Raw genomic sequence first — 10,679 nt, 5'->3', positions numbered from 1 at the left:
CTGTAAGGTAGATGGGGCTGAGAGAGCTCTTGAGAGAACTGCTCTTGAGAGAACAGCTCTGAAAAAACTTATGACTGATCCAAGGTCACACCAGCAGCTGCATGTGGAGGTGTGGGGAATCAAACCCGGTTTTCACATATTAGGGTACCCGTTCTTAACCACTACACAAAGCTGGCTTCAGTTCCTCTGAAGAAAATGGGTGCTTTTGAGGGTGGACTCTGTGGCATTGTACCCCACTGAGGTCCGTCTTCCCCAGATTTCATCCCCAAATCTCCAGGATTTTCCCAACCTGGATCTGGCAATCCTACTCCCCATCCCCTCCAGGGGCCAGGGGGGATCTGGCAACCCTAGTGGGCGGAAGGTCAGTGGGTGAAGAATTATTCTATTTTGTCTGGCATTCCCTTCCTAACCAATGTTTTTTATGTTTTGTATTTATTTTTGCTGTTTTTGTATATAGTTTAACTCTGGGGGGGTTACTTTTAAAAATTGCTTTAATTATGTATATTTGGGAGAGGGCTTGATTTTAGTGGTTTTATAGTGTAATTTTATCATGTATGTTTTAAATTGTTAAGAGTCTTGGTGGCTCTTATAGAGGCAGAAAGGTGGGATACAATTTTTGTAAACAAATCCATTTATCTTAGTGTACATGTGAAGTTAAGGGGCTGTGGTGGCGCAAGTGGTTAAGACGCTGAACTGCAGACCAGAAGGTCAGTAATTCAGCAGTTCGAGTCCCTAGTACCGCGTGACGGAGTGAGCTCCTGTCTCTGGTCCCAGCTCCTGCCAACCTAGCAGTTCAAAAGCAAGAAATTGCAAGTAGATAAATAGGTACCACTTGGGTGGGAAGGTAACAGCGTTCTGTGCACCTCAGCGTCTAGTCATGGCAGCCACATGACCGTGGAAATGTCTTTGGACAGCGCTGGCTTTTTTGCTTGGAAACGATGAGCACTGCATACCTAGAGTCAGATTCAACTGGCTTTTGAGCAAGGGAAACCTTTACCTTTACCTTTACATGTGAAGTTGAAGGGGTACAAGATGATGTAATTATGTAACTTTCATCCTTTGTGAGAAAGGAACAGAGGATATTGCATAGCAGATCTGCCCTTTTTCTTCCCATATCTTCACAGCATACTTAGGTTTGAAATTTGGTTTTAGTAGGTTTTAATTAGCCAAGCTGGGTAAGCAGGATTGATGCTAGGTTAGGAATGAGGGGACATAGGTTCTCTCAGGAGAAAAACAGAAATCACTCAAGCATATTGTTGCCTACTTTTGTTTTTTTATGTGTTTTTACTTGGTATCAGGTATTGACTACTTCCTTCCTTCCTTCCTTCCTTCCTTCCTTCCTTCCTTCCTTCCTCTAGGTAAATATCAATTTGCATGGATCCCACAGCCAAGTAAATCCATGCTGCCAGCTATATTCTAGAGCCATGGCAACCACCTGTGAAGCCAGGGCATGAGCCAGGCAGCTGTCATTGCCACTGGGTTATTGCTAAACAGATTCCAGTCAAGGCTGCCTTCCACACCCTCTTAACAAAGCTGCCTGAGTTCCTTACGTGGCACCTGCCACTATTGGTTTAACAGTGCAATTCTAAGTAGAGTTATCTATATATCTAATTCCCAACATGGCCCCCTGCGTGCGGATACTTATTTCCGCAGATCAGGGGCCCATGGAGGGAAAAGAGATTATCCTGCACATTTGGGGCACCCCCCAGCTGTGCAGAAAAATCTAAAAACTTTTTAAAAGAAGGATATGGGGGATATTTAAATCCCCCCCAAAAGTACAACAGCTTTTTCTGCTCATGCACAGAGAAAGGACTTACCAACAGCGAGAAGCTTTCTCTCCCCCTCCCTCTCTCCTTGGAAAGTGACTGTTCTGAGCAGGGGTCATTTCGTAGAAAAAGAGGTGCAGGAACTCATTAGCATAACTCATTAGCATAATTTATTTGCATACGCCACACCCCCTGACATCACTGGAAGTGTGTCAGAAGGCAACACCCACCGCTCAGGCTCCACTGGACTGTTTTGGATTGCTAGCTATTGGCGAGTGGGGGGGGGACGTGCAGATCTGTCCTCACAGAGGAGGGAGAGCTTGTACCTGAATAAAACTTGGTCTTAAAGTTGCCACTGGACGGTTTTGGATTGCTAGCTATTGGGGGGTGGGGGGATGTGCAGATCTGTCCTTGCAGAGGAGGGAGAGCTTGTACCAGAATAAAACCTGATCTTAAAGGTGCCACTGGACTGTTTTGTCTGTTGTGGGCCAGGGGCCGGGGGGGGCCCTCTGCAACTTACCTGGCTGCTTCTTGCTCTGACTGAGGGCTGCTGGGAGCAGGGGGTGGGGCTTGTTGCATGTGACCACCCCCTGGGCTCTTTACTGCCAGAGCTCCGCTCCTGTGCGTTCCTGCAGGAAATGACCCCTGGTTCTGAGCATGTGACTGCCCTTAGCAGTGGCTTTCCTAGCGACGAAGCTAGGAGCAAAGAGGGACAGAAAGCGATGGGTGGCTTTATGGTTGAGCCTACACTGGCTCTGCCTCCCAGGCTGCCAGGGGGGCTGGGGGAGAAGGCTTAGTGGGCCCGGTGGTTGGGAGCTGCGCGGGCCTCACCGTTGGTGCTGGGGGGGAGAAGGCTTGGCGGACCCAGCGGGAGCCGCACAGGCCTTGCCGTTGGTGCCGGGGTGGGGGAGGCTTACCTGCGGCTGTTTCCTCCTCCTTCGTGTGGTGCTCCCCCCCCCCACGAGTATCGCGGGTCCCCCTTCTTGTACCCTTCTAAACCCATTGATCTCATTAATGTGATTAGCACTCTCTGTAAGCTGCCCAGAGACCCTTAGGGGTTAGGACGGGATAAGAAATTGAATAAATAAATAAATAAATAAATAAATAAATAAATAAATAAATAAATAAATAAATAAATAAATAAATAAATAAATAAATAAATAAATAAATAAATAAATAAATAAATAAATAAATAAATAAATAAATAAATAAATAAATAAATAAATAAATAAATAAATAAATAAATAAATAAATAAATAAATAAATAAATAAATAAATAAATAAATAAATAAATAAATAAATAAATAAATAAATAAATAAATAAATAAATAAATAAATAAATAAATAAATAAATAAATAAATAAATAAATAAATAAATAAATAAATAAATAAATAAATAAATAAATAAATAAATAAATAAATAAATAAATAAATAAATAAATAAATAAATAAATAAATAAATAAATAAATAAATAAATAAATAAATAAATAAATAAATAAATAAATAAATAAATAAATAAATAAATAAATAAATAAATAAATAAATAAATAAATAAATAAATAAATAAATAAATAAATAAATAAATAAATAAATAAATAAATAAATAAATAAATGGACTTGAAAAGTGAAACTCTGTTTAGAATTGTGATGAAAAGCATATGCTGGTAGGGGGTCTAATCAGAGGAAGCCAGGCCAAGGGAGGTGTAAACATCCGCTGAATACTACTAGATCCATCCACCAAGGCTTTTTCTCCTATTCCAACATGTAGAATTTGATAGGTAGGCCTTTTGCAATTAGTTATAGCAGCCCAAGACACCAACATAAGATCAAAGCCTGGGGGAGCAAGAGGGGAACACAAGACCTTTGATCAACCTAATGAATTCATCATTGGGTATGAATGGATGATTTTTCAACAGCTTAAAAATTAATAGAAAATTATGTCAAAAGCAAATAAATCAAAACATGAATGAAAGTTAACACACTACTACATCACGAGAATTTCTGCAGAGCATATATTGGGGGATTACATTTGATTTGCTTTTAAGAATTCAAATATTTTTAAACAAGTAACGTTCAAAATTTATACTGTATAGTTACTTCTTCCCTAAAGTGAACAAACTGGGCACTTTCCCTGTAAAACTAACTAAGGCAGTGTGGTTGTCCCAATATAGAAAGATGCCACAGGATTTTCTGGAAAAAAGACATGGAGCAGGAGATATCATGCTTAAACTGGGAGAACAGGTTTACAGCTACGTTATAAATTTGGATACTTTTATAACAACTCAATTGTCATTTATTTCCCCTTAGAACTGTAGTTTCATGAAGGTGTTGAGGGTGTGTGTGTGTGGGGGGGGAGATCTAGTACCCATCATAAAACTACAGTTCCCAGGGTTCCCTGGGGAGGTGGAAGTCCTATTAAATCCATTTTCGTATGGATGTGTTTTAAATATTTGTCTAATGAGCTAGAAGCAATGTTTCCAGGAACAATTAGGAGTTTTCCAAGCTTGTAGGTCCCTTGAACCCTGCACTTGTATCTTCTTAAAAAAATTAGTCATACTGTCTGTGCTGCCTGCTGTTTCTCATTGCTTTGTTCTGTCTGTAAACATGTAAATAAACAGATGTTCACAAAGGAATCCTAAGGCTCTTGTGTTTTTCTTGCTGAAAAATATAGATCCTGGGAAGGCTGAATTTCTTACTGATCAGGGAAGGAGAAGCAAAACTCTAGTGCTGGGGGTATTTTTGTTTTTCCTTGAAGAGAAGTTACGAGCTGCTTTATTTGTAAGTGCCTCCGCTCCCCAAGGGGGAAAGTGAATTGGCTGAGTGCCTTCTAGTGCAGTTTCAGACATTCTGTTCCCTTGGAGGGAAGAGGCCCTCCTGCTGTGCCTTCTCTTTCCCCCCCACAGGAATCCTTCTGGCTGTTGCCCCCCTGTGTGTGCCTAACAAGTTATCTCAGTTCCTGGTTCACTGCCACCCATCCATCACACCCATTTCTTCAGGAGTCACAACAGTGGTCTAGTATGCTTCAGCCTTGCTAGTGGGGAATGGATGGGTGCCACCGACCTGTGTCTTTCCATGCATTTCCTTGCAAATCCCTGGTAAAAGGGGGTCTGATGTAACATTACTGCATTCAGGTTTTCCCCACCTCTTGCAAGCTCAGCCAATGAATTGGAGTGGGGACACTGAAATTCTGAATGCAGTATCGTATCATGTGGGTTTGGAAAAACAACAACTAGGCTTTCAGTGGAAGCATGTGGGGAGAGACATCAGCTTGAATCCTAACCTTTTCCGTTTGCACTATTTAATTGCCATTTGCACTACTGCCACAGAAGGGGGGGGTGATTTTTGCTGATTCCCACTCTCACTGCAGCCCCATAGTGTTCTCGGAGGTCCAAAGATCCACAGGGGGCACAATTTTGGGAGGAAAAGAAGACTACAGAGGGATGAAGGAGGCAGGAAAATTGCCTTTTAAGGTCTTTATGCAGTGCAGTTCTGTTCACACCATTTCAAGCCCTGATGTCTAGTGAGGCCAGAGGAGGAGGAGGAGGAGAAGAAGAAGAAAAAGAAGAAATAATGCCATTACGAAAGCTGGTATGTCATTTTGAAAAGGGTCTGTAAAATTGGTAGCCTGTTCTACAGAAGAACACTTTGGACAGAGATCAGCTGAGGTTAAGACTAATGATGAAGAAAAATAAAAATTTTACAATTGTCTTTTATGATTATTCCATAGACATCCAAAACAGGTACTTCTGGAACTCACAGCTATTGCCTCCTGAAGCCCAACATGTTACGCCATCTTGGTTAATAATCACTGAGTGCACTTTAATCGGAAATCGTTGATTGTTTAAATGTTTTAAATGTTTAACAGTGTTAAATGTTTTAAGTTTTAAAAGTTTTGACTGTATATGAACCTTGGCACACTGTGCCAGGCAATGTGAGCTGCCCTGAGCCCGCTTGCGGGGAGGGTGGGTTATAACTACAATAAATAAATAAATATATATATAAATAAATAAATATACATGGCAGTAGAATGTTTTGGAAAGCTCGCCCTTTTCATTTTGAGATCATATCTGCTTCTGCTAGGGTTACTTCTTCTGGCCAACTACAGAGATCGGTTCACCTGGAGGAAGTGGCAGCTTTTGAAGATGGACTCTGTGACATCACACCTTGAGCTCCCTCTCCTCCCAAAACTGTACCCCCCCAAGCACCACCCCCAAATCTCCAGGAATTTCTCAAGCTGGAGTTGGCAACCCTAGCTTCTGCTCATGGTAGTAGCAGCTCACATCAGCAACTAATGCCACAGCTAGAGATGAAAATGGGCTTTTGGAGAAAGCTTGACCAATATGTAGAATTTGATTGCGCTATGCCAATGCTATTGTGAGATTATTAGTAGGTTTATCGTTCCATGTACTGAAAACATGATGTAAGACAGGAGGAGAAGCATATCCAGAAGACAGCACAATGTCATTTGGCTGTCAAAGTATTTGTGCAAGTTTTTGTGACTGTTTCTGTGTCACAGTGACTCTAAGCTGCTGGTTCCCAAACAGGATAATAGAAGGCTTCCAGAGTTGGCCTTTCCCCCTCTGTCTGATTTGTTCTCAGCCAACAGGTCCAAGGGATGGTTTCACCCCAGCTAAGGAGCCTATGGTTTTCCTGAAGCCAAGTACCTCCTCTGAATGTCTCCAGTTTTGTAGAGGGAGTCAGAATACCAACACAGTCCAAGAGTATTTTCACATGTTAAAGTTAAGATTCTTTTCTTTAAATTGGTCAGTAATGCAAGTATGAAACCTATATTATCACAAATATACATTTGGCATTTCTTACACATTCAGACTTGTGTTAATAACATCCACAAAGTACAGGACATCCAAGGGTGCTTTTCTAAATCTGTTAATTGTATGAGGGCTCCTGGGAGCTATAGCCTTGTGAGGGTGCTGAGGATTTTCTGTTAAATTAAGCCTCTTAACATCTCTCTAATATTAGCTATCCTGCTCCTAGCCCTGTCAGGGTTACTTGAGTAGCAGAGTTTCCACTTCCTTGTGTCGTAATCTCATGCTGTTTCAGTAACATGAAATGGAAAAATTACATGTAGGGAGAGGGTATCACATGAACATTTCCATATCAGCATCTCCCTTCGCTAGGAGTGCTGGTGTAGGTGGAAAGTTCCCAATCCCCCCCCCCCCAACATGCATCCTTTCACCCTTTCATACATTATTAGACCAGCATCAGATGCAACCACAGTCAAATTCCTACTTCTCTGGATAAAGATATTTACTGGATCTGGAGAACTTCTGTCCCCAGGTTTCCAAAAGAGGAAGGGCTGGAGAGATGTTCTTAGACACTAATGTTAGTGCTCAGGAAATGGGAGTTAAATTGCCTTAGGAAAATGAGATGTGTGAACATTCAATGACTTATTCAATAACAGTTTGTTTAATGGCTCCCTGAAAAGAACTCTAAGCAGTGACATAGTCCATAGACCATTGTCACCATTGTCAGTGTGGGAAGATATTTGTAGTGAGAACAGATTATTTTACATTCCATGACTATTTTGATTTGGAATCCTAAAACTACAAATACTCAAGCTATTAGAGAAATTAAGCAGGAAGTGTGACTCCATCACTCACAGTTATGGTACAACAAGAATACTACACATGGGAATGCAGGTAGGCTAACCAGATGGCGATGCTCTGAAGACTTATAAGGAATGAAGATTTGTTCATGGGGAGGAAGGGCAGAAAGTAAGGAAAGTTACTCAGGAGAAATTGGGTTACTAATAATAACAGTTTGCAGAAAAGCAACAACCTCTAGCACAAAGGATACAGAGGTTAAAAATGAATAAAGTGAACAAGTGTTAGCTATTAGTGGTACCTGGCTGTGCTAGAGAAGATGGAAAAGGGAGGGCTGAGGTTGTGTGATGATTCTGCTGGCTAATGGTTATGTGTATACCCGAATGAAGTGCAGGGCTGTTGATATGGCTCAGTGATAGAGAACATACTTTGTACGCACAAGGTTTTGAATTCAGTCCCAACATGTCCATTTAAGAAATGGATTTTAGGCTGTCTGAGACTTTAGCGAGCCACTGCCAGACAGAATAGGCAATACAGTGATGGATGCTAGGGTTACCAACAACCTGGAGGAAAAAAATGTCCTGCCCCTTTAACAGAGGCTTACTGGGATGTCATTTACCAGATGGTAACAAGCCAGGAAAGGGACTGCGGTGGCTTAGAGGTTAAGACACTGAGTTGCAGACCAGACGGTCTATAGTTCGGCAGTTTGAGACCCTAGTGCTGCGTAACAGAGAGAGCTCCCCTCTCTGGTCCCAGCTCCTGCCAACCTAGCAGTTCGAAAGCAAGAAATTGCAAATAGATAAAGAGGTACTGCTTTGGTGGGAAGGTAACGGCGTTCCGTGCACCTCGGCGTTTAGTCATGCCGGCCACATGACCACAGAGAAATCTTCGGACAGCACTGGCTCTTCGGCTTGGAAACAATGAGCACCGCCCCCTAGAGTTGGATTCGACTAGCTTTCGAACAAGGGAAAGCATTTAACAAGCCAGGAGAACCTTCAGCTACTCATTTCCACACACCAAGCCTCTGTTAAAGGGAAAGGACCTTCCCCCCCCCCTCCAGCTGTTGGCGACCTAGGGTTGGGGAAAAACCTGGAGAGTTTGGGGGTTGTGTTTGGGGAGGGGTGAGAGCTCAGTGGGGGTCTAATGCCATAGAGTTCACACTCCAAAGTAGCCATCTTCTTCAAATGAACTGATCTCTGTTGTCTGGAGATCATTTGTAATTCCAGGAGGTTTCCAGGGCCCACCTGAAGGTTAGCAACCCTGTGGCCACTGTAGGCCTGACTCCCTATAACGCAGCTTCACATGTTCATGTGGCTTCTTGGGCTTTGCACTGGTAACAGTTCTTCAAGATAGTGACAAACTCCAGGATATAGGCCTGACTCCCTATAATGCAGCTTCACATGTTCATGTGGCTTGTTGGGCTTTGCACTGGTTCTTCAAGATAGTGACAAACTCCAGGACATTTGCAATGCTGTGTTGCTATGCATCGCTCTCAGGCTGAGGTGACTGTAGCATCCACCTGAAGCACAGTTTTAGGCACTAATTTTAGCACAACAACCCATCTTGGATTAAAGTGAGGTCAAATATGCAACTCTGCTCAAAAGCACAATGAACGGAGTGTGGATGCAAAGCTCATGTTAACCCTGGGATGCTGCCTTTGTTATTGTAAGGGATAAAATTAGGAGACCATAGAATGAGTCCACCTAAAAAAATATAGGAATCCTAAATCTTTAATCTCTTCTATGAGAGTGAATTGAAGGGGTATGAAATCTATGAGTATTAAAACCAAAGGTGTTGGTTGTGACCTTTAAAAACCTTCACAGGCTGGGAGCTGGATTTTCAGGAAAAGGTCCTTCCTTAAAGAGCCTGTCCAGATCAAATTGATCAGGAGAAGCCTGGTCAGAATTCCATAGTCTAGAAATGTGGGGACATTAAGAAGTAGGACTCTTCCCCTAATAGCTCCAAGGTGCTGGAATGGTACCAGAGGAGTGGGGCCTGGAGATCTCCCAGAATTACAATTGATCTCCAGACTGCAGAGACTACGTAGTTCGCCTGGAGAAAATGGCTGCTTTGGAGGGTGGACTGTATGGCATTATACCCCACTGAAATCCTTTTCCAGGCTCCACCCTCAAATCTCCATGAATTTCCCAACCTGGAGCTGGCAACCCTAAAAGAAGGGTAGTGATATATGCTTCCTTGTTAAGGTTTGGAGAGCTCTGTAGAGCTTATTCATTCAGGCATGCTGTTGGGAACTGGTTAGGTGAAAATGATCTAATACTGCTGTCCGTGAGAAGGAGCTGAACTTGTGCTGCTAATGTTTTTATGTTCTTTAATTTTCTTTTTTTTAGCTGTGCTGCATACTTTTTATCGTTACATATTTTATGATGTTTTTGTAAGCTGCCTCAAGCAATTATGGAGAGAGGGGGGGACTTAAAATAAAACAAATACAGGTATAAGAAATATGGAGTTCAGCACATGCAACTAACATGTAACAGAGACATACCATTCATTCCCTTTTGCATAGATCAGTCCCAAAGATATGAAATTGAGACAGCTCCCGAGCGCCATGATGCTCTTAGCAGTGTTTCTGTGTGTGAATCTACATTTTCACGTCGAAAATTGACGTATTTGTGTGTGTGTGTGTGTCGTGTGTAATTTAATGAGTACTTGTTGGAATATGTGTGTGTCCTTTTGCAAAAAATTGGTGGTACCCTCAGAAATTTGGATTTAAAATGACTTATATTTATGTGTTGTTTACTCATTTGTAAGAGTGTGCAGATGTGTGTCTTGGGGGGGTGCGTGCGGTGAGCTTGTTTGTTTAGTAACATTTGTGTATGAGTTAAGTGAAAGAGAGCTGAATTTGTTTCCATGTGCAGGAACTATGTGTGTCACACCTTCAACAGTTACACAGAAATGCATGGCAGAAGACGGCAGAGGCTCCCATAGGAAATGGGGATTGGATTCTAATGATGTCAACACAGAATAAATAACATGAAGCATAGGGAGGCAGGAAAAGGGGGGGTGATACCCCGGTGCGTCCCTCCCACCCCCACCCTGGCACCGTGACGACTGTTGCTAGGAAGCAGAGAAAATTTAATTTTGCAACATTCATCTGCTGTCTTGAGAGAACCTCTTTCTGGATTGGGAGGGAGGGAAGACAAAAGGGGACTGAAGTGGGGGCGGGATACTGTGGGTCCTGCGAGCACCAGGGAAGTGGTCTGCAAGACAGCCTGGGTCCAAGATTAAAAAAAACGACCCCTGATCGGAGTGTCCCATTCCTGGAGAAGAGTTGGGATTCATGGATTATAGCCGTGGATTAGGAAAATTGACAGTAGGGGTATGAAAGCC

This window comes from Gekko japonicus, unplaced genomic scaffold (assembly GCF_001447785.1).
Source record: "Gekko japonicus isolate JY-2015 unplaced genomic scaffold, Gekko_japonicus_V1.1 scaffold1356, whole genome shotgun sequence".
NCBI classification, from domain to species: Eukaryota; Metazoa; Chordata; class Lepidosauria; order Squamata; family Gekkonidae; genus Gekko; species Gekko japonicus.
The sequence above is the reverse complement of the archived record's forward strand: the minus strand, read 5'-3'. Positions refer to the sequence as shown.